This window comes from Ambystoma mexicanum, chromosome 2q (genome assembly GCF_040938575.1).
Source record: "Ambystoma mexicanum isolate Mex_15411 chromosome 2q, UKY_AmexF1_1, whole genome shotgun sequence".
Classification (NCBI taxonomy): Eukaryota; Metazoa; Chordata; class Amphibia; order Caudata; family Ambystomatidae; genus Ambystoma; species Ambystoma mexicanum.
In genome coordinates this window covers 862,137,025-862,159,563 of record NC_090924.1, presented here as the reverse complement: position 1 = coordinate 862,159,563, position 22,539 = coordinate 862,137,025, and positions in this window count along the sequence as shown.

Here is a 22,539-nt window from a genome sequence, read left to right as displayed (position 1 = left end):
AATTTAAACATTTCGATTTTGGTGGTTTTAATCCTGTTTCAGTTAGGCTGCTGACATGCATATCTCAGCCAGTTTTGTTATGAACATTGTTTTGGGCTCTTCATCTTCCCAGATTTTGTATGCACACATACTTCATTCTGCCAGATGTCCGCTGGTGTTCAGTGAGATTTTTGGATGTGTTGTAATGTTTGAAAATAGGCATTTTGAGCTGGCATTCAGAGAAACCAAAGGTAATTTTAAAGCGTTTTTGAGCTAACAGGCGCTGCTGTTTTACCTTTGGCACCCATTCCACTCATGGCACCCTGGCCCATCATGCTCGCACTGGTGGGTGGCAAGTTAGGCAGCCATTTTGGTGACCGCACAAACTGCGTGGTTCTCCTGGATTCTGGCGCACATGTGGGCTTTTTGGCCATCTTGGATTTTCTACGCCCACAGCACCAAATGTTGCAGCATGATAGCTCAAACGTGGGTCAGGACACCCAACAAGGTCCCCCCACGCGACTGCACTTTGAATTTGAGTTGATGGGGAGTCGGGTGCACAGAAGGTTTTGACCCACGCACTGGTATGTCCGCATAATCTTCTTCCAATTCTGCAAATGGCACATTTCAGCATCTTTTCCTCCATCCAGTACTGATCGATCGGTTCTCCTCGCCGGTCCTGATGGGATTATTGGGCGGTACCCCGGGCCCCTTGGGTATCTGCTCCCGGTCTCCGGATCGTCCTCCTTGGCCAGTCTCCAGGTTTTCTTTCTCCTAGAACGACAAAGGAAAAGCGGCAATACCTATTCATGGACATTTCTCCCCCACCATTGATATAGTGGGGTGGCATATATATTTTAGAACTCAACAGATATGAACATGCACAATTTTTAAAATTAAGCGACAGGAACACATAACTTGAGAAACACAGAATTTGATAGGCTATATGTAGGATATTTTAGGGTTGGAATTGAATTACTCTGGAGCGGTACCCTCTGGGATTCCAGTGGATTCCTCCAGTTGTTGCAGAGTGTGTCTGAGATGGCAACACCTCAACTGGTTTATGTGGACCCACTTGTCTTCCCCCCTCTGCCAAACCGCCTTTGGGGATGCGGATCTTGTAGGCCACAGGGGAGATCTTGTCTATAATCTCAAACGGTCCCTTCCATGTAGACAAGAATTTTCGCTGTTTGGCCTGGTTCCTTTGGAAATTGTATAGATAGACCCGATCACCCACCTTATATTCCTTTCGGGTAGTTTTTAAATCATAGTGGGTCTTCATGCTCTCGGCTGATCTTTCTAGATTCCGCTGAGCATACGCAAAAGCTTGTTGAAGGTGTTTCCTTAAATTCTCCACATACTCATGAGTTGTGGAGGCATTTATCAACGTTTGCTCTTGGGTTCTGTAGAGCAAATGCTGGGGAAGGACCATCTTGCGTCCAGTCATCAACTCAAATGGTGACATTTTGGTTGCAGATGAAGGGGTAGATCTGATGGCCATTAGGGCCAGAGGTAATCGGATATCCCAACTTGGCCCAGAATCTGCCACAAACTTTTTTAAGATGCTCACAATGGTTCGGTTATATCTCTCCACTGCTCCAGAAGAAGCTGGCCGGTAAGCAATATGTAGCTTTCTTTTGACCCCCCAGTATCTCCCACATCTTTGTCATTACTTCACTGGTGAAGTGGCTACCCCTGTCTGACTCAATCCTTTGAGGTAGACCGAAACGGGAAAAGATGTGGTTAATCATCAGGGCAACTGCTGTTTCTGCCTTGCAGTTTGGGGCTGGGAGACATTCCACCCACTTGGTAAACAAGCATGTAACGGTCAACATGTACTTGTTTCCTCTAGACGAGCGAATCACAGGGCCTACAAAGTCGATTTGCAAATCTGACCATGGCAGTGTCATCCCCCTCTTTTGGAGAGGCGCATGGTGTGTGAGGGATGATGGCTGAAATTGTGCACACACAAGACACCCCTTCAAGTATTGGTCGAGGTCCTGCCCCATGTGTGGCCAGTATGCAACCTCTCTTAAGATTTCCAGTGTTGTGTGAAACCCCCTATGACCGGCGGTGGCCGCATCATGGGCGTGACTTAACATCAGGCTTCGGAATGAGGTAGGAACCACCCACTGATCATGGCCAGCTTGGGATTTCCTTACCAACAAACCGTCTTGGATTCGGAACATTTTTGGACATTTCATCAATACTCTTAGGTCCTCTTTCCCAATGTAATCGGTATCCGTCAGAGGAAAGTTCTCAGGGTCCTCAAGGTGTTGGTAAAACTTACCAATAATTGGATCCCCCTTCTGAGCTGTAATCAAATCAGCATCAGGGGTCTCCTTGCTCCATTGGGCAGTTGAAAGAGCATTGTGAGCATCTGTCTGGGACCTAGTGATAGCAGTGACCTGGATTTCCCCCAACAGGGACTCTATTTCGATTAGATCCCCTTGGATGGCCCCGGTTTTGGCCAGCTGATCAGCTAAGTCATTTCCAGTTTTGTCTGGTCCCTCTACTTTGGAATGACCCTTGATCTTTTTCCAGTAGATGGTCATCCCATTCGATGTGCCCAGACCATCAATGTTTTGGATTAACTTCCCATGTTTCAAGGGTTTGTTATTAGCACATAACATGCCTCTGGTTTTCCAATTAACCAGGTGCTCCACGAACCCGTTCCGTACATAATCCGAATCTGTGATTATGACCAGTTCGTGGAGTTGATGCTGGACAGCAGTGAGGATGGCCTGATGCACAGCCATCAATTCTGCCACCTGACTACTTCGGGGACCAATTTTGTATCCAGCGGAGGGTTCTGGGAACTCCTTCACCTATGCATACCCTATGCCAGCCACTAGTTCTTTCTCCCCGTCGTTGTCAACATGGTAAGAGCATCCATTAACATAGACAGTGGGCATTCCCTCACACTTGTCTTCTTCAAAGACTTTGTGTGGGGAATTAAGGTATGCCTCCATGTTGTCCTTGATTTTTAGACTTTCATCCTCGAGACAGTTTTCTGTGGCATAATCATGCAAGTCAGCCAGACCTTGCGCGAGGGGACTCTTCTTGTTTTGGCCATATCTGACCTCCACAGGAAAGCCTTGCATTGACAGAATCCAGGAAGTAATTCGGGAATTACTCACATTCCCGGCCCAGATTCTGTCACTTTGGAGATATTGCAGAGGCTGGTGTGGAGTCTCCACTATGATGTGTTCCCCCTGGATAAACGGGCAGTAATTCTTCAATGCCCACACCGTTGCCAGGAGTGCCTTCTCACAATCGTTGAATTTTTCCTCCACAGAGGAGAAAGTTTTGCTCGCATAGGAGATTACTTTATTGACTTTGTCATGCTTTTGGTATAATACTGCCGTATAATACTGCCGTCAAGCGCGTATTAGAGAACCCCGTCTCCAGGAAGAACTCCTTTTTTCTGACAGGGTAAGCTAGGCAAGGCGCTTGTGAGAGGCTTCTTTTGAGTTGTCTTACTGCCTCGGATTGTTCTGGACCCCATTCCCACTTGTCCCCCCCTTTCAGGAGATGAATCAGGGGTCTAGTGATCTCTGCGTAGCCCTCAATGAACTTTCTGCTGTAATTAGTCAGTCCAAGGAGGCTCCTTAGTTCCCGCAGAGTTGTGGGGTCTTTCAGTTTCTGGAGTGCTTCCACTTTCTTTTCTTGGGGACAGAGACCCTGAGGAGTAATCTCATGCCCCAAGAAATTACCACAGGTTCTACACCACTATGCTTTCTGAAAGGAAAGTTTTGCTCCGGCGGCCCTCAACTGTGTCAGAACATAACGGATCTCCGCTATGTGTTCCTCCACAGATGAACTTTTGATGAGGACATCATCTACATAAGTCAGGTTACCCCTCGCACCCAGGTCGGCATGGCCTTATGTAGGAAAATGTTGAATTCATTGCCAGAGTTGAGGTATCCGAAGGGAGTCCGGGTCCATGTGTACTGCTTGCCCCCAAAGGTAAAAGCCAGTTTGTATTGGTCCTCCCTACTGACAGGCACGGTCCAGTATCCATTGGTCAGGTCTATTGCTGTGAATACCTGTGACACCTGAATCTGGGCAAGCCCTTGGTCAATGTAGGGCAGAGGCCATCGGGAAGTATGGACCCGTTTGTTGAGCTCCCTGAGGTAGGCGCAGAGTCTCCACTGGCCGTTTGGCTTCAATATTCCCAGCACCGGGTTATTGAAGGTGCTGTGAACTGGACGGTTTATTCCCCGGGACTCAAGGTTCTTAATTATTTCAGTAAGGGACTCCATGGATGCAAGAGGCAAGCGATATTGCTTCACAAACACTGGAGTCATTCCAGGGTCCGTGGGGATTGTTGTTGTGTGGATGTGGGTGCGGCCACAGTCATATGAGTCTACCGCAAAGAGATCTTGGAAATCCAAGAAAACTTGTTTCAACTTTTGCTTTTGTTCCAGAGTCACACAGGCATCAGCTAGGTTGACTCTCTCTTCCACCATCTGCCTGAAGCCTGGAAAGACTTCTGGTTTGGCTATCTCAGCGGCCTCCTCCAGCTGGGTAGAGAAGTCCCTGGTCAGAGTGCTGATTTGGACTGGAGGCCTCAGGTGGGAAAGGCAACCCTCATGGACCTGGAAAATCACCTCATCCCTCCTGAAGTCACAAGTCACATCTTCCTTACCATAGGGGCAGGAAGTGTACACCAGGAAGTTCCCCCCCATGCCGGGTAAAAATCCTGTCTGGTGTTGTATTGTCATCACTGTCACTGTCAAAGCAGTCCTTGGGGATTGGTCCTAACAGTTCATTTCCTAAATCGATGGAAAAATGTCGGTCATCAACCGCCATTCCAATAATGGTGCCTGCGGCTAGAGTAATACTCTTTAAGTCGCTGTTATCCACCTCTATTAGAATGGTGTCATGTTCAATGTTGACTAATGGAGTTGGGTTTACCCCCAACCCTTGCTGTTGGAGAGAAGCATTTAGATGTATGTAAGCATCAGGGTTTTTCAAATTTTGTCCTCTTTTAACTTTCACTTCCAGGGAGAATTGTCGGGTCCTTTCTGGGATGGTGACTTCCTCTTTGATCTGAATTTCAACTGCATAAGGTAGCAATTGAGCTGACCTAAATGCTTTTTCTGGATCATCAAAGCCCATGGGATTATCCGCTAATCGGGACCAAGCTTTGAAGTTTATTAGGTCCAAACTAATGGCAAAGCGATTGAGAATGTCACTGCTTAAGTAAAAGGCGGCAGTGACGTCTCGCACGACCCAACAATTATGGACTATGCTCTTGTTGCCAATGGAGATTTTGAGCATACACCTGCTTGGCAGGAGATGTTTGGAATTAGGTGCTTCCAGGTCCATTTCCCATTTGTCTATCAGTTTGAATGTGGGAATGGCAGGATCTTTTGGGAGTTGGCGGAACATGGCTTCGCTGATGAAGCTCTTACCGTTGTTCACGCACACTTGAGCGAGAACAGAGTTCTTCCCATCATTTAACTGAACAGGGATGAACAACTGCTCTCCAATTTGCTGAATATCAGCCAGGCTCTGTGCTGATTTCACATCTTTCTGGACTATAGGAGTGGGAGTGTCTGATTGTGGATTAGTAAAGAATTTCAGGGTGTTTCCTTCCAGTGTGGAATACCACCTTAAACTGGAAGGAATGTTGATTTTCAGAAATAGAGAGGACCCCCCATCACCAGTCTGTTGTCCTACTGCTATTACTGCCACGTCTGGAGTTTGGTTGTTCTACTTGGTCAGATTTTTGTTCAACCATGTGGCAGGTGTCGTTTAAACTAACATGGTTGACACTCTGTTTTAATTTTATTGGTCGGCTAGTCTGGGTCCAGAGGACCTTGTTTACGCAATCTATTAGGGGTGACAACCTTCTCAGGAGGTCACTCCCTAGTAAACAAGGGGTGCCCTCTGGAGTCACTACTATGACCAGGTGTTTCACCTTGTGTCGCCCAGTTTTGATGTCCAAATCTACAGTCCCCTCGACAGGAATCTCCTTCCCGTCAAAGTTCTGCAGTTGTCCAGGAAGAGAGGTGAGAGGAATACGGTAATTCTCCCCCCTTCCTGCATTTAGTTCCTCAAAGGCCCTTTTGGACAGAAGGGTAGCTTGGGATCCAGTGTCCACCAGTGCCAAAATTGTACCCTGCCCCTGTACTTGTACCGGGGCATAGTATATTCCCTCCTTCTCCTCAAGGGGGCACAGATAATGCACATTTTTGGACAACTGGTGGGCTAATTGTCTGGTTTTGGACATGGCGAGAGAAGAGATTTGGGCAGAATTCTGTGGAGAGTCTTGGGAATCTGAAAGACAAAGTTGGCAACTGGAGATCAGAGCCATTGTGGGTTCCCCTGGTTCCGGTTCTGGGCCGCCCCACCCTTTTTGGATGCAGTCACCAGGATGGGTTTGAACCAGGGGATTTCGGTATTGTGGGTTCTGGGATGAGATGATGGGCGGCGGTAGCTCAGTCTCCATATCTCCCCAGTCTGAATTGGCATCCCTTGGGACCCATTTTTCCTTGGGAGGAGTTCCCCCATCTCTAAAGGAGAAGATCCTTTCCCCCGGATCCTCTGAGGATCCCTCTCCCTCAAATTGGAAGACCTGTACCTCCTCCACAAAGTGGGTCTGTTTGGGTCCTTTGTTTCTCCTACCCCCCCTCTGCTCCTTGGGAGGCAGGATTTCAGGGGTAGGATATTTTGTTTCCGGTTCCTGGTTTTCCAGGGGCTGTTTACAAGTTGGGAAGGAAGCTTCCTCCAAGGCTTTACACCCCCCTTCCCCTTGTGCCTCCTCCCTGGGAACCGGTGTGTTATCGGGGTGCTGCCCCCGTCATTGTTCTGGAGCACCAGGTCCAGAGTTTGGGGCATTCTGCGGTGGCATGCTCATCTGAGGGTTCTGTTGAGCCCTCAGTATGTGACCCAGATCTCGTGCCATATTTTGGACCTGGCGCTCAAGTTGTGAAACCCGCTCAGGCTGATACGGGGCTCTATTTTCTCCCCTGGGCTGATCCCGGGAAGGGTAGCTATCCCTTCTCTGGTAGTACCCCTGGTTGGGAAGATTTTGGTACCCCTCCATCCTTGGCCTCCCCTCTCCCGGATTAGGTTGTCTGGGCTCAGGGAATTGGGGAAAGAAGAATGGATGATTTTGGGGCTGGAAATTGGGTGGATACCTGGGGAAAATGTTCTGCCCAGGATTTGGAGAATTTCTGCCCTCCTGTGGGAAGTTGGGAGGGAAGTTCCCTGGGTTAGGTGCTTGGCTGGATCCCCCCCTTGGGCTGGAGGAGTCCACCCATAACCCAGGATGGGTCAGTTTCCCTTGAAGCGGGGAGTGAGGGATCCCATTTGTGGGACTACCTCCTTGACTCCCTGTCTGTGACTGGCCCGAGGGCCTTCTGGGCTTGGAATTATTCTGTGCAGGCAGGTTTTTAGGCCCCCCCATCTCCAAATCTAAAACGGGGGCAACCTTTACCTCTGCCACCTTGGCAGCAGCCAGGGTGCTGTTGGTTTTGGGGTTTTTCGGCGCGTTATTTTTATTTTCGATAGGCTTCTGCACCTCATAGATCCGGGTAGCCTGTTCAATGACCCAGTCTAAAGATCTTTTCTCATGAAAATCTCTCACGAGCTGGGTCATTATGTATTTGGGTAAGGCATGGAAAAACGTATTGATAAATTCTCTGCTATCCGTGCGCACCCTTCTGGTGGTCTGCGCAAAAGCACGTTTTAATTCTTGCACAAACTCTTGTGGGGCCTGATCCTCCCCACATTGCAAATTGTAGGCTGCCTTGCGAGCCTCTTGAGGATTTCTGTGAACGGAAAAATGTTTCAAGATGGCCGCCTTATAGGTGTACCATCTTAAATGATTTTGGTCCTCCAGCCCCGCAAAGAAACTGGAGTATTCTGGGGAGAATGTCCATTTGACGTACTGGATGCAGCTACTGCTGTCCTTCAAATGGAAAGTCTCCATCATTTGCTCATAGAGCTCCAAGTGTTCCCAAACGGAATACTTGGCGTTCTTATGATAAGGCGTGATGACACTCCTTATTGCCTTTATTTGCTTCAATGGGTCCTTAAGCAAGGCCCTTTTTGCCTTATTGGCCTTTTTGGTTCGGGTAACCCTGGTCCATTCATCCTCTGACTCAGAGGCACTGCTCCCAGAGGTTCCTGTCTGATCTTCCAGGTTTTCCCGGATTCTGAGAGCCTGGGAATGGCTGGCAGAATGTGGGGACCTGGTCTCCTGTGTCCTGCGCCGTTCAGAGTAGTCTTCAGATTCCTCCTTGCTGCCAGGATTTGATGGGTACCCCCCCACTGACCTAACTGGGCAGAAGTTTTCAGGATGCCCTTAATGGGCCTACTCTCCTGGGGTTCCCCACTAAATTGCACTGTGCTTGGGTGCCCATACACGGATGCCCGCCCATCCATTCCTGGGAGGTACTGGCCTATGAGCCCCATACTTCTAGCTGGATAGTGATCTGCCATCCCCGTGGCCCTGGGCTCATGTGCGCGAGGGGACATGGGGGTGGCAGAGTCCAGGGACTGGGAGAGATAAAGGCCTCTGGTACTAGGGCTCCTGAGGTTATGCTCAGGAGTTTCTCTTTCCCAGCGAACCTCATCTCTATCCGCCCCTGCTTCCTGTTGCAATGCAAGAGCCTGCGCTTTCAGTTCCTCAGTTAAGGCCTTACTCGACTCTATCAGTCTCTCCAGCATCACTACCTGTTGCTGGAGCCTATCATTGTGCTGACAGAGAGCCTCATTTTCTCTCTGTGCCTCCTGATTGGTCCTGGAGTACTGGGCCAGTCTCTGCTGCAGGAGGGTTACCTCCTGAGCTGTGTCCCTATTGGCCTGCTCCTTTCTTGCCAGAGCATCCTCCACCCTCCTGGTGTGCTCTAACAAGTTCTGGTGTTCTTTTTGGAGGTCACCCAGTCCCTGGAGGGCCAAGTGATTTTCTTCCATTTTCCTTTTTAAGTGGCAGACTTCCTGGCCTAAGGTGTCCCCCTTCCTGACTAAGAGCCTGCATCTGTGCCGCCAGGTCATCCCTTTGCCTTTGGAAGGCACCAGCTTTCTGGTGCTCCTGATCAAACTCTGCCTGGGTATCCAGGTCTTTCAGAATCAATTTATTGCTTTCCTCTTTCTCTCTGTCTAATCGAATTTGCAGGGTGGCTACCTGTTCTGTGCATGCCCTGTTGAAGTCCAGTTGTTGCTCCAGCTTTTTCTGGCTCTGTAGAAGGGAGTCCAAACCTTCTTGGTACTCCTTCTGCAAGGCCAGAAATCTGGTATCCTGGTCAGCCTTCTCCTGTTGCAGTCTATCCATGTCCTCTTTTATTTTAATGATATACTGCCTACTATCATTTTCTGACTCCTGGCTCCTCTGCAGCCTCTGCTCAGAAGAGACCAGGTCAGATTGGGCCTTTTCTAACGCCAGCTGTTGCCTATTTGCCAGATCTTGGCCTTCAGCACATTTGTCCTGCATGGCTCCCATATATAGATACAAATATGCTGCTATCCTGGCAATCTTATTATGTTCATCTTTGGCTTTAGGGGCCATATATAGTTCACTCAGGGCCACATGTAGGGGACCCTGATCTCCCCATATATCTGACCCTGTTTCAGTGACCTGTTGCGCGATTGCCTGCAACCAGACCTTTTGGTCCTGATGAGTCCACTCACCTCTCACAAATAGCTTATGTAAGAAGTGCTCTCTGGCTATTTTGATGTCTACCAGTGTCGTCATTCTGGAATTTGAGTTCCTTCCTGATTTACAGAAGTTTGTATTTTATTTTTGCAAAACAGACCGTTTCCTTAGAGCGTTCCTTTGAGGAGTGCTTTACAGCGTAACACAGCGTGGTGATCCGACCGGATATGTGTATCTGGTCAGCTGGCACACTGTATTAATCTGCACAAATGGTAAATCTAACCCAGAATATCCCGGCTCGAGCCCCCACTTTGTAAGAAGATTCAATTCAACACTACAGCTAAGTCAATGCCTAGTCTGGGATACTGAATGGAAACCCTTATTGATATATCTTTATGTCCAGTTCATGAGTTCTGGATGACTACCCCTACATAACACCCCTCTCTTAGAATCCCCCTGACCCCACTGAGCCAAGAAGTAGTTCTGTTTTGCAAGTTTAAAAGGTTTATTTGAGAAATAAGACAAAATATAGATACCACGCTTTTATAATAAATTAATAATCGATATCGCCCTTATAAATATAATGTTAATGAACAATGGGTAATCTGACACTAGCACACTTCTTTATAATCAATGAGGAGTTAGTATAGGATGGATCAAGTAGCAAAAATACTTTTATGATTTCAAGGGAAAAGCAATGAGGAATAAAAGGCAGTATAGAAATACTTGAGATGATTTTAGCAAAAGATAATATAATCACTTTTTCTCTGGCAATTCACCCCCCTCCCCTATGCAATGTAAGACATGGAAGTAGATGGAAAGAGGAGCACACAGTTTTCAGGAATGCAATCAAATACAATACGCAATTCAGTTCCCCCCAACAAGCTTAGAGAAAACCGGTATGAGTTTTAAAACACAGGCCCAAGTGCTTTGAATGTGGTGGCAATGAAGTGAGAAATATGCTGAAAATGCTTTTAATTCCCTTTAGGAGTTTCAGGGTGAGTGAGAGATACTTGGGATGAGTTCAGGCTCACTTTAGCAATGATTCAGAGAAGGTGATTAAGAGGCAACCGAATTTTTAGCAAGGAAAGAAATGACTGCTGATGGTTACATGTGGCTGGATTTTTAACCAAATCGCAAATCGCGGTAAAATTCGCGAGTGCTTGAATCGTGATTGCGGAAAAAGTATAAGGAGTAGGAAGTCGGTTCTTAGATTCTAAGCTTTCAGAGGAAAGTTAAACCAAGTTCCTAGCCCAAACGGTTCCAGAGATACGGACGATTAAATAAAGGTAGTTTTTCGGATTTAAAGTAAACTCAAAATGACAGGTGACACCTTGCAGCTTCAGAATTGACAGGTGACACGATTTCTAGGAGGCTGTTCTACTTAGGTTAAAATAGTTCGGATTAGATTATTTTAACTAAGAGATTGGTTCTGCACAGTTCTGCTAGGTACTCACAATATAAATTTGAAATAGGCCTCGCCACGGATCTGGTCAGGTTTTGGACTGGACTCCGGTTCTGGTCTCGGCACTTCACAGTGATCTGGGTCAGCTCTCTGGTTCTGCTCACAGCGGTCTGGGTCACTCTGGATCTCTGGTCTGGTCTGTCCGGATACAGCGGTCTCTGCACGGCTCCTGGATCTCTGCACTGGTCCTGGCAAAAGTTCTTGGCAAGGGATTCAAGCAGCTCGCCCGGCTGTGAGTAGCTTGCAATGATTTGAGGCCTGCTGCAGGGAACTCAGCTTGTGGTTTTAGGCCTCTGATTTAGGTTCCAAAGTATAAGTTCTAGGTTCTGGAGTATGTAGCTGGAGTCAGTCTGGAACTGGTATCTTCTGGATGTTGTGTGGTCCGGCAAAACGCTCCGCAGCAACTGGATTTGAATCTCCTCTCTAGCTTCCAGTGGCTCTTTTTATGTCTTTTGAAAGTGGGTGTGTGCGCAGCATCACTAAGCCAACCCCTCTCTCAACTGATCATTGGTCAAGCTTTTCTCTCTTCCTTGATAGGGGAAAGGAAATGTGAGTCATGGTGATGCTGTTTTATGGCCTGCAGAAAGGACACTCCCCTGTCAAATTGCACATTAATCTATATTTGACCCAAATACATATTCCACAGATACACAGTTGTTTGTCATTGCATACACACATCATGCATTACTGATGGGAGGCACTGTTCCGACCCTGGCGTTTCTAGGAGCTTGGGTAAAGAAATGGTAACTTTTTGCGCTTTTTAGTAGCTTTCCCCATATCAGATTTTTCTCCAAATTTATACAATTGTGTGCAAGGCATGTGGGCATTTAGATAAGGAAGTGTCAGATTTTTAACCTGCATACATTTAGAGTAACAACCTCTTTTCCGCTCGTAAACCCCCAGATCATACCACCGGGTCCTAAAACCTCTTAAAATGTGGGCAGAGAAATCACAAGAATTATGGTATCATTTAGATAATTTTGACAAGTCCGCACCATGAGTTATACATCTTTCTTAAAATCATATTCTGGCCAACAGGGGTGTGTCTTCCCAGGTCATATGGTTGAGAAACCAGTTTGCCCACTTTCTTTAAGCTCAGCCTGTCCTCAGAGGGGGCTGCCCCTCCCCGTTTCTGCCAAGAGGAAGCCACTTTACGACCTCCCCTATAAACCATCTGCCTGAGTCAAGGAAGGGCTTTGTTCAAAAGGAAGCCATTTACGACCACCCCAATAAACCATCTGCCTGGGCCCTTTGTTTAGTTTCTTGCAATCCCCTGGTAATTCAATCAGAGAGTGTGTGACCTCCTTTTGGCAGGAGCAACATAATGCAGCCAGGCCTGGGAATGCATTTGTTGGGCAAGCCCCCACTCCTGTCGGGGGTAGCTGTCTGGCAGAATTCCAGTTTCCTTAAGCCAGGTTTCAGGTAAAATGTCACTTTTTGTTCCCCAGTTTAAGTCAATACAATTTTTACATATACAGCTAGAATGCTGATTCTAAGTTCAAAACTATGACATTTTAACAGTTCCAAACTATGTGACACTCAAAAGTAGGTCACTCAGTTAATTTAAACATTTCGATTTTGGTGGTTTTAATCCAGTTTCAGTTAGGCTGCTGACATGCATAGCTCAGCCAGTTTTGTTATGAACATTGTTTTGGGCTCTTCATCTTCCCAGATTTTGTATGCACACATACTTCATTCTGCCAGATGTCCGCTGGTGTTCAGTGAGATTTTTGGATGTGTTGCAATGTTTGAAAATAGGCATTTTGAGCTGGCATTCAGAGAAACCAAAGGTAATTTTAAAGCGTTTTTGAGCTAACAGGCGCTGCTGTTTTACCTTTGGCACCCATTTCACTCATGGCACCCTGGCCCATCATGCTCGCACTGGTGGGTGGCAAGTTAGGCAGCCATTTTGGTGTACGCACAAACTGCGTGGTTCTCCTGGATTCTGGCGCACATGTGGACTTTTTGTCCATCTTGGATTTTCTAAGCCCACAGCACCAAATGTTGCAGCATGATAGCTCAAACGTGGGTCAGGACACCCAACAGGGTGCTGCTTCTCCTCCATCACCAGCCTCATCACCCTCACCCGGTGCATGCATGTCAATGTCATGTGGCAGTGGTACATTTCTCCGGATGCACATGTTGTGCAGCATTACACAGACCATGGTGATCTTTGCCACCTTCTCAGGGCCATAAAGGAGTGCTCCACCAGACCTGCTTAGGCAGCGGAACCGTGCCTTCAACAGGCCAAAGGTCTGCTCAATCACGACACGGGTATGGGTATGTACCCGATTGTACTCCTCTTTGTGCCTGTTCCGCGGGTTCCGCACAAGGGTAAGTAGCCACGACTTCAAGGGATAGCCTCCATCACCTGCAAGGGAGCACAAGAGGTATGTGTGAGTCAATCTGAGCTGACACATTTAGGATTCACAGCCATGGCTGCAGCTATTTGGTGTTGACATGCACATGAACCTGTATGTATGTGCACAGGTTCATTTGATGCGTTGTGTACTGCACTATGGTCTGCTAGTGTGGATTGCGTTGTACAGATGATGCAGGGTGTTCTCTTGCATGCTGATGCAAATGTACTGTGGATGTGGAACAATGTCTTGCCACCCATAATTGAGTGTATTCTACTCTGTACCTAATCACACTGGCGGCGTTGGCACAGTTGTAAGCATGGTAAAAATAAAGAGGATTAATCCAAACATTTGAAAGTGTGCAGGGGACAGGAGGGTTCCCAAGTTGAATCCTCTTTCTTTTTACTGTTTATTGTCGGGGTCTTGTGCCATGACCCCAGTTCCTCCCCCACACCTAATAATTATTTAAAATAATCCTCGAATTTCTTTACTAAACTTACTTACCCTAGGTGTCCACTTCTATCCAAACCCTTGACAGTTGTAATCATGTTCAGTCATTCATCGCTTGATGTACCCATGGTGGCCTGCTTGTGCATCTTGCATGTTGTCATTGATGTACGGCATTGGTGTTATGTATACAATTGATGTGTCATGTTCAGGTTGGGTTGTTCAGGACAACAGTGTTTAGCTCTGGGTGCATTGGCCACTCACCGCCCAATCCCACCCAGGTGGAGTGTGCATCCCCCCCAATTTACCAAGCAGCTCGGCACGTCATCCAGCATGTCGCTCCATGTAACGGGGTAGCGTGGAGTTACGCAGCACCATGGCATCATGTGTAGATCCAGGATATCGGGCGCAACAATGTGTGATGATCTTGCAGGAGTCACATACCATCTGCACATTGATGGAGTCGTATTGCTTGCTATTTCGGTACACCGCCTCTATTGCATGAGAGACAAACAATTCAACATGGGTACAGTTGAGGGCACCGATGCAGTTGAGAATGCCTGCCAGTGCTTGGAAGCCTACTTTTTATTTTTTTTTTAAATATATTTTATTGTTTTTTTTAACAATACAACAATTATCATCATTATTGCACCATTTGAAAATCCAGCGTATCCCTCTCCCCTATTATCTCCCCCAACTTTCCAAGACCCCACTAGTTCTTTATCGATCCATCACTTCCGGATGGCCCTCCTGGGCTGCCGGTTGCGTCTGATGTGGAATCTAGTTCAGTTGGATGAAGTAGTGTCACCATGAGCGCCACCCATTGTTGTAGGTCCTCACTGATTTCCAGTCTCTGTTCTCTTTGTGCGTTTTCCCATGCACCTGTTTCTGCGGCCATCCATTTGCAGAGGTCCTCCCACCATGATGTTACGCTGGGGCCTTGTGAGATTTCCACCCCATGGTGATGCGTCTCTTGGCTACAATATATATCAGGCCTTTGAGCCTGTTTTAAGGTTTTTTTTTGTGTACTTTTCCTGTATCTGCCCAGGATGCACGATCTTGGTGATTGCACGTCCAAAATAATGTCCGCGTAGGCGACCCTCTCTGAGACCAAAAGGATTGTAAGGCCCGACATTCCTAAACATGTGGGTCATCCCCGCCCGAGGTTCATTGCATTTTGGGCACTCAACTGTCCTTGCTCCTTGAATTTGATGATGGCCGCAGGTGTGAGGTACGCTCTATTGGTGATGTAGAACTGTATGAGTTGCAGTCGTGCGTTTCTGGACACTTTTTTATGATAGTGGGTTATAGATTCCCATTCCTTGTCTTCAAATTGGAGGCTGAGCTCTTGTTCCCATTTCGCTTTGCATTTAAGATCTTGCGGGTTACGCTGTCTAGCAATGACTCATAGAGTCGCAAGGTTTTGTGTCCGCCCTCGGCAGTGTTTAACATGTTTTCTATGCTTTCAAGTCACGTTTCGAGGTTCTCCTCCTCGGGCCATCTATCTGCGAGCTTCCTTGTTACCGCTCTGTGAAATAGGAATTGCCCCCCTGGTAATCCCGTGGTCTCCTGTAGCTCTGTGAACGTCAGAATATCCTGGTTGTCCACAAGGTCTCTGAGGGTGGCGACCCCATAAAATTCCCACGTGTTCCTTATTTCATTCGAGCCCCCTGGCCTGTCTGCCATAATTGCAGCAATCGGTATTTGAGGTGAGTATGGATCAGGTGTCCCCATGACTTTGCAGGCTCTTTTCCAGATCTGGATTCCTAGCCTCATTAGGTAAGGTTTGTGTTGATTCGCTCCGTCTGGGGTCCAGAATAGGTCTCTGAGTAGCATGTGGAGGATGGCTGGTTGTAGTAGGCGGGTGTCGGTTGTGGTTTCGTCCGCCATCCATTGGATTACGTGCTTCAGTTGGCCTGCTAGATAATATAGTTCAAAGTTAGGGATTTTCAGGCCTCCTTTGTCATACGGTCTATGCATCACCTCCAGTGCCACTTTGTGTCTCCCTCCTTGCCACAGGAAACGCTTGCATAGACTGTTTAAGTCTTTGAAGAACTGCTGGGGAATGTAGTAGGGAACGTTGGTGAAGAAGTGTAGGAGGCGGGGCACCACCACCATCTTGAGTAGCCCTGCTCTCCCTGCGACCGAGAGCGGGAGTCTGCCCCAGAAGTCCATAGACTTCTCTAGGTTGTCCTTTGCTCTTGCTGTGTTGAGGGAGTGCTCGGTTTTGGGGTCTCAATGAATAGTTATCCCAAGGTACTTGAAGGAGGTGGTTTTCCATTTAATGGCCATGGCTGGGAGCCTTTCTTCGCTGACTTCGCTTAAAGATGCGAGGGGGAAGAGACAAGACTTGTCCTGGTTAATTTGTATCCCCGTGTACCTGTTAAACCCATCCAGAGTCTCTAGTGTGTAAGGCAATATGTGTTCAGGGTTGTTCAGGTAGAGTAGTGTGTCGTCTGCGTACATAGAGACCAAATGGGTCACTCCATCTATCACGATGCCCCTATCACCGTATTCCTGCCTTAGATATGCTGCTATGGGCTTTATTGCAATAAAGTATAGCATAGGGGAGAGGGGGCACCCTTGTCGCGTGCCCCTGTAAAGGTGCCACTTCCTTAAGTTGACTAAACTTATATACACTGCCCATGGCCGTGGGGTCAGTGTATATAAGTTTAGTCCACTTAAGGAAGGCTGGTCCTATACCCATCTTGACCATGGTGGCGTGTAGCCACTTCCATCGGACTGAATCGAATGCCTTAGCGGCGTCTAAGGAAGCAACTGCGCATTTTTCGGGCCTGCTGTTAGTGCTATGTATAACGTGGTGTAATTTACGCAGGTTTTCTGTAATGGTTCGGGTGGGTACATAAACTGTTTGGTCTTGATGGATTAGCAGTGGGATTACTCTACGCAGCCTCCTTGCTAATAGCGCTGTTAAGATCTTGTTATCGGTGGTGAGCATAGACAGCGGCCGATAAGAGGCACACTCATCGCTGTCCTTTCCTGGTTTCAGTAAGGGGATAATCAGGGCTTCCCTCATGGTGTCTGGGAGGGTGCCTATTTCGTATGCTTCAGTGAATACTTGTGCCAGGAGCGGGGCCAGCGTTTCCTCGTACGTTTTATAGAACTCCCCTGGGAGCCCGTCCGTTCCGGGGGTCTTGCTGGAGGGTAAGGATCTAATGGTGGCCACGACCTCTTCTGGGGTGATGGGCTCGTCCAAGGCCTCCGCCAATTGCGCGTCTAGTTTGGGTAGCTCGATGATGTCTAAGACATCGTCTATTTCAATGTGTGTGGGTGATGGGGGTTCAGTGTATAGAGCTTGGTAAAAGCCTCTGAACGCCGGGTTTACTCCGGCCTGCATGTGTGTCAGTGTGCCGTCTGGGTTACGGACTTGGCAAACGGGTGTCCTGGGGGTTTCTCTCTTGCAGAGCCAGGCTAGGAGCCTCCCGGGCTTGTCCCCAAGGGCGTGACTTTGTTCGATGTGTTTTGAGTAGCTAAGCTTCCCAAGTTTTTCCCAGAGCCCCAGACAAGTTTATTTAAGCTCTATCATTCTTTGGACGTGGGTGGGGTCTACAGGGGCCTTGGCTTCAAGTGCTTGTAGCTCATCTTCATTGCGTGTAAGTGTGGTGAGTAAGGACTTCTGGGCTCCTCCTATGGTAGTGATCATCTCACCCCTCATGACCACTTTATATGCCTAATGTGTTGTATGCTATTCATGTTAATTTGCCAATAGTCTAGGGTGCTTTTCCTAATCTGTTCGGAGAAGGTCTCGTCTAGCAGGGCTTCCGATCTGAGCCTTCAGGTGGGGGCTGGGGGTCTGGGTGTGAAAACTGTCCATGTCGTCCTCGGTTACATGGAAGTAATCTATTCGGGTGTGGACAGCGTGTGGGGCTGAGTAGAAGGAATACTCACGCCTCCCTGGATGATGTTCTCTCCACAGATCCCTGAGCGTGTATTGTTGTGTTAGTGCGTTCAGTATTTTGGCCGGTGGGGCCGGGCGGACATGTTTGTTGTCGATCTATCGAAGAGGGGATTAAGAGTGCAGTTGTGGTCTCCTCCCCATATTACGGTACAGTCTCTGAAAGGGCTCAGTCGCTTATATAAGTAATGGAAGCAGACAGTGCCGTCGTGGTTGGGTGCGTAGCTGCTTATCAAATAGAATTCTTTTCCCTCAATGTTGCCGTGAATCAAGGCCATTCTGCCTTCGTCATCAGTCTTTGATTGTAGCACTTTTATGGGGATGGTGGGGGCTATCCAGATCAGGACTCCTCTTGCATAGGTGGAATATGTGAATCCTATCAGTGTCCCTCTCCAAATTTTGGCGAGCGCAGGAAGCTTTTGTGCGTTCAGGTGAGTTTCCTGCAGGAGGGCTATTCCTACCTTGCTACGCTTTAAGAATGCATGGATTCTGCGCTGCGTAACGTAACTGTTCATTCCTCTCACATTCCATGACAGGATTTTGATTTTATCAGCCATGGGTATTTTGTGATCAAACTCATGCGGGTGGCGCTCCTGCTGCGTTTTGCGATGTTTCAAGCGGCTTCCGGCACTGTGGGTGGCCTTGGATCTTTTGCATAAAGTCCCCAAACTTGAATACCAACTCCCTGGTTCCCTCCTTCCCCAAACTGTAAACTTCCCCGTAACATAACATGTCCAGCGGGGTTTCCCCCGTTCTGACTAGTGCAATACCGCTCCATTTGACCTTTAGTGGTCACTTGGTGCCCTACGGGTGGATTTGATATACCCTAATTCCTTCTGGGGGGCAGAAGACATTCCGTTGGCTGCTGTCATGTATGTAGTAGTCTATGTTCGGTGTAGCTCTTATTAGGATCTATATTGCTGTTACGAATGTGAGTTAAGTTTCCATCTATGTTCCTTCCCAGGTATGCATATGCATTGTGATGTTCACTCAGGTCTCAGGTTGTTGCGATCTGCGGTCTCTTATTTCGAGTTCTGGGAGTTGCCTACCATCCATTCTGTGGTGTCAGCAGGGGTGTCGAACAGGTGCATCTTGTTGTCGTGTAGCACTTTCAGCCTTGCAGGATATAGGAGCATATAGCGCAAGCCCACCTTTTTCAGTCTTGCCTTTGCGTGGTTGAATTAGGCTCTTCTCCCCTGGACCTGAAAAGTGTAATCAGGGTATATGGCTATCTTCGCTGCATCTCTTTGTATACTGCCACCCGCCTTAGTGAAGGCCAGGATGGTCTCCCTATCCCTATAGTTGAGTACCTTCGCAATTACTGGCCTGGGTGGCGTCCCACGGGGTGGTCTTTTGGTAAGTTAGCGGTGCGCTCTTTCGATGGTGAAACCTTGAGTCAGTTTCCCAGCCCCGATCTCCTGCAGCAAGAGGTTTTCGATATAGTTCGTGGGGTCGTTTCCTTCAATGCCCTCCGGCAGGCCAATAATTCTGATATTATTCCGTCGAGCCCGCCCTTACGCCTCATCCGCTCTGTCTTCAAGGTTTTTTACTTTTTTGGCCAGTGCGTCGACGTCCTTCAGGAGCTGGGTTTTGGTCTCTGTGTTTTCGCAGACCTGGGTTTCAAGTGCCTCTGTTCTGCCCGCTATGGCTCTGACATCTTGCCTTAGTAAGTTCAAATCGATTGCCACAGCGTCAATTTTGCTTTCCATAGTCATTTGGAGGGACTTGATGGCTTCTAGCAGTTGCGAATTAGCTGGTTCTACTGGTGCCTCAGGGGGTTCAGGCCGGGTCGTCGTGAGGCCGGTAGGGCTGGTGTTTGGTCCACCTGCTCCCCCGGCTGTATAAGTGTCCATTATGGTCTGCCTCTGCTTACCTCTTGCGCCTTTCACAGACATTACCCCACGGTCTGGGGGTGTGCTAGTTCTATGAGCAGTTAATACAGCGAGGAGGCGGGGCGGGCCAGGCAGGGCTCGGGTGGATGTCCCGTAATGGCTGGTCGGTGCGGGCTGTGCGCCTCCTCCACTGGGAGGCCGGTCCCCCCCACTGGTCTGATGGGGTGGTCTCAGTTGCAGGCGGCTTCAGCTAGGTCACGTAGGCCTGCGTCAGTGGGGTGTAATCAGTGGCCAGGGTCCAAGGCACCCGGGCCCCGGCCATGACCCAGGCTTGGCTATGGTTGCCGGAGGGGTGGGGGGAAACTCCGGGGTCCAGCGGGCGCGTCCCGCCTCACACAGCCCGCTCCATCCTCCGACTCCTCACCTTATGCTGCTTCAGGCGCTGTCCGTATGTTCGCCACTCGGTGTCCCCAGGGTGTTGTGGTGGAGGGGAGTCCCCTTCCCAAGTGCGGCGTATCAGCTGTCTGCTGGTTTATGGTAGGAGCTCAAGGGGCATCTAATGAGTTGGGCCCCGCTGCTGAACGCTGGGTTTATGCGGCTGTGCAGGCATCCCTTGGCGTCCCTCTCCCAGTGGGGTTGTAGGAAGAAGCCCAGGCAGCGTAGACAGGGTAGGGGCAATATAGCCAGGTGCGTGCTAATCGCTGCTGGCCTTGGAGATCCTGGCGCGTTGTACTCCAGGCCCCGGGGTACCGGCAGCGCAGGGGCGTACAGCACCCGCTGGTTACAGTTCCGGTCTCTCGTTGTTGCTCGCCCAGTGCTCAGTTTGGGTGCAGTCTTCCTCTGGGCCCGAGGTCGGGTTCCATCTATTGCAGGTGCGACGGGTCCTGAGCAGTAGGTGGGAGCGCGCTATGGTGGCTGAGGGCTCTCCTCACCTCCCGCCCTTGGTGGTCCAGGAGTGGTCCGTTGTAGCCGGTGAGTTGCTGCGTTTCGTAGTGTAGTCCTCTACGGGCGGGCCGGCCAGGGGTCGCCCCAAGGCAGGGCAGCGTTGGATGCACTGGTGGCGGAAGGAGTATGGCTCCGCAGTGCGATCCGATGGTGGGCAGTGTTTTACACGATCTGTCGCATTTGGGAGAGCGTTTCAAGGCGACAGCACCATTTTGCAGGGCACAGGGGCTCCGCTTAAGGCAGGCGCGGCGGTATTTTACCGGATCCGATTTTCTTCGGGAAGCATACAGGAGAAAGGGAAAGGATTCTGCTTTCTGGTAGTGCTTTCAGATATAGAGAACTGAGTCGTTATCCGCCACAACAGGATCGAATGCAGGATCTCCGACAGGAGCTCAACAGAGCTGCTTCCTTATGCCATGCGTGCTGGCCATGCCCCCATGGAAGCCTACTTTAGTGTCGGCAAGCTCCTGAGCAGTCCGTGGTAGGCATATGTGGGTGCTAGCGTGCTTCAGGAGGGCATCCATCACTTGGGTCAACATGCGTGAAAAGAGTGGTTGTGATATACCATGCAGCTGGCCCACTGTGTGCTGGTAGGTGCCTGTGGCCAGGAAGTGGAGCACAGACACCACCTTTAGTAGCGGGGGGATGGCAGTGCGTATTTCTATGAGGCTGACGATGTCGTCGTGTATCATGTCCACTATGGTGGTGATGGTGTCCCGGTCCAACCGGTACAGGGTGTGGATTTGCTCAGGGGTAAGATTTAATGGACTGGGTCTGATGCGAGGGATTGGTGGCTGCCTACGTGGTACAACTGGCTGCACTGGTGGAACTTGCTGGGCCTGTCTCACCCTCCTTCTCCTCCTGCGTCTCCTCTGTGCTGTCTGTTCTTGTAGCTGTAGTTATTGTTGTTGCTGTTGTTGCTGTAGTTGTAGCAGTACAGGCATGTCCTCCAGCCCCATGATTGCAGCAGCTAGTGGTATCACTTTGGTGTAGGAAGGGGTGTAGTGTGTGGGTGTACTCCTTTTGTACTGGGACAGGCTCCATTGACTCCACCTGTGGTGATTGTGTGCACCTGTGGCAGTTGCCTACACTGCAGGTTGCTATTTACAGGTGGTCCACGATGCCTGTATTGCCGCCGTCGTGCAGGCCCTCATTTCCGCCTTCGGGATGCCGGTAAATGCATGCCCGCGTAACTTGTGATGTCCTCCTATTACCAGCATCCCAGTATTTCTGCCGCAAAGGGGCGCATGTACGTGCGCATGCCGGTAAGAAGGGGTACGGTACGGACGGTGGCGGTATTGGCGGGTTGTCAGCTCGTAATGGCCGGACCCGTTAACAATGCCGCTAATACCATTCTGCCTTCCTTTTTTCATTGCCTCCATGCTCGTAATGAGGCCCTGTGTGTTTTAAACTTTTCTATTGGTTAATTTGCAAAGGAATCTTATGTAAGTTGTGACTGCAAATCTCTGAATTCTACATGTGTTGTACTAATTTAAGGCCTATTACAAATACATGTCCATCATTTGATGCACGTAATTTGAAGTTGGGATATTGTATTGTGCCACGGAGTCAGTGGCTGCTGTCCTTGTGATTGATTTCTTATTCATTCTAGTAACATTTCAATACATACATATTATTACTATACACCGGCCTGGTTCCTAGCTTATTGGTGGTACAGAGGGTATCTGCTGAATGGTATTATATAGGTTGGAGGCCTCACTAAAGTTGAATCTGCAAAGTGCTTTGTTGTGCGCCACCTTGCTTTGGGGAAAAGGAACTCCCTGGGTTGAGAGTGACCATCCAATAAACTGTGACATCTTTAAGGCTATATTATGTGTTGAATGAGGCTAAGCCTAACATTTGAAACCTGCTAACTTGTTTTATTTATTTATTTATCGCATTTGTTACACGCCCAAATCCAGAGGTATCACAGCATAGGTTACATAGTTACATAGGCATACTTATCTGGTTACAGAGGAGTTTAA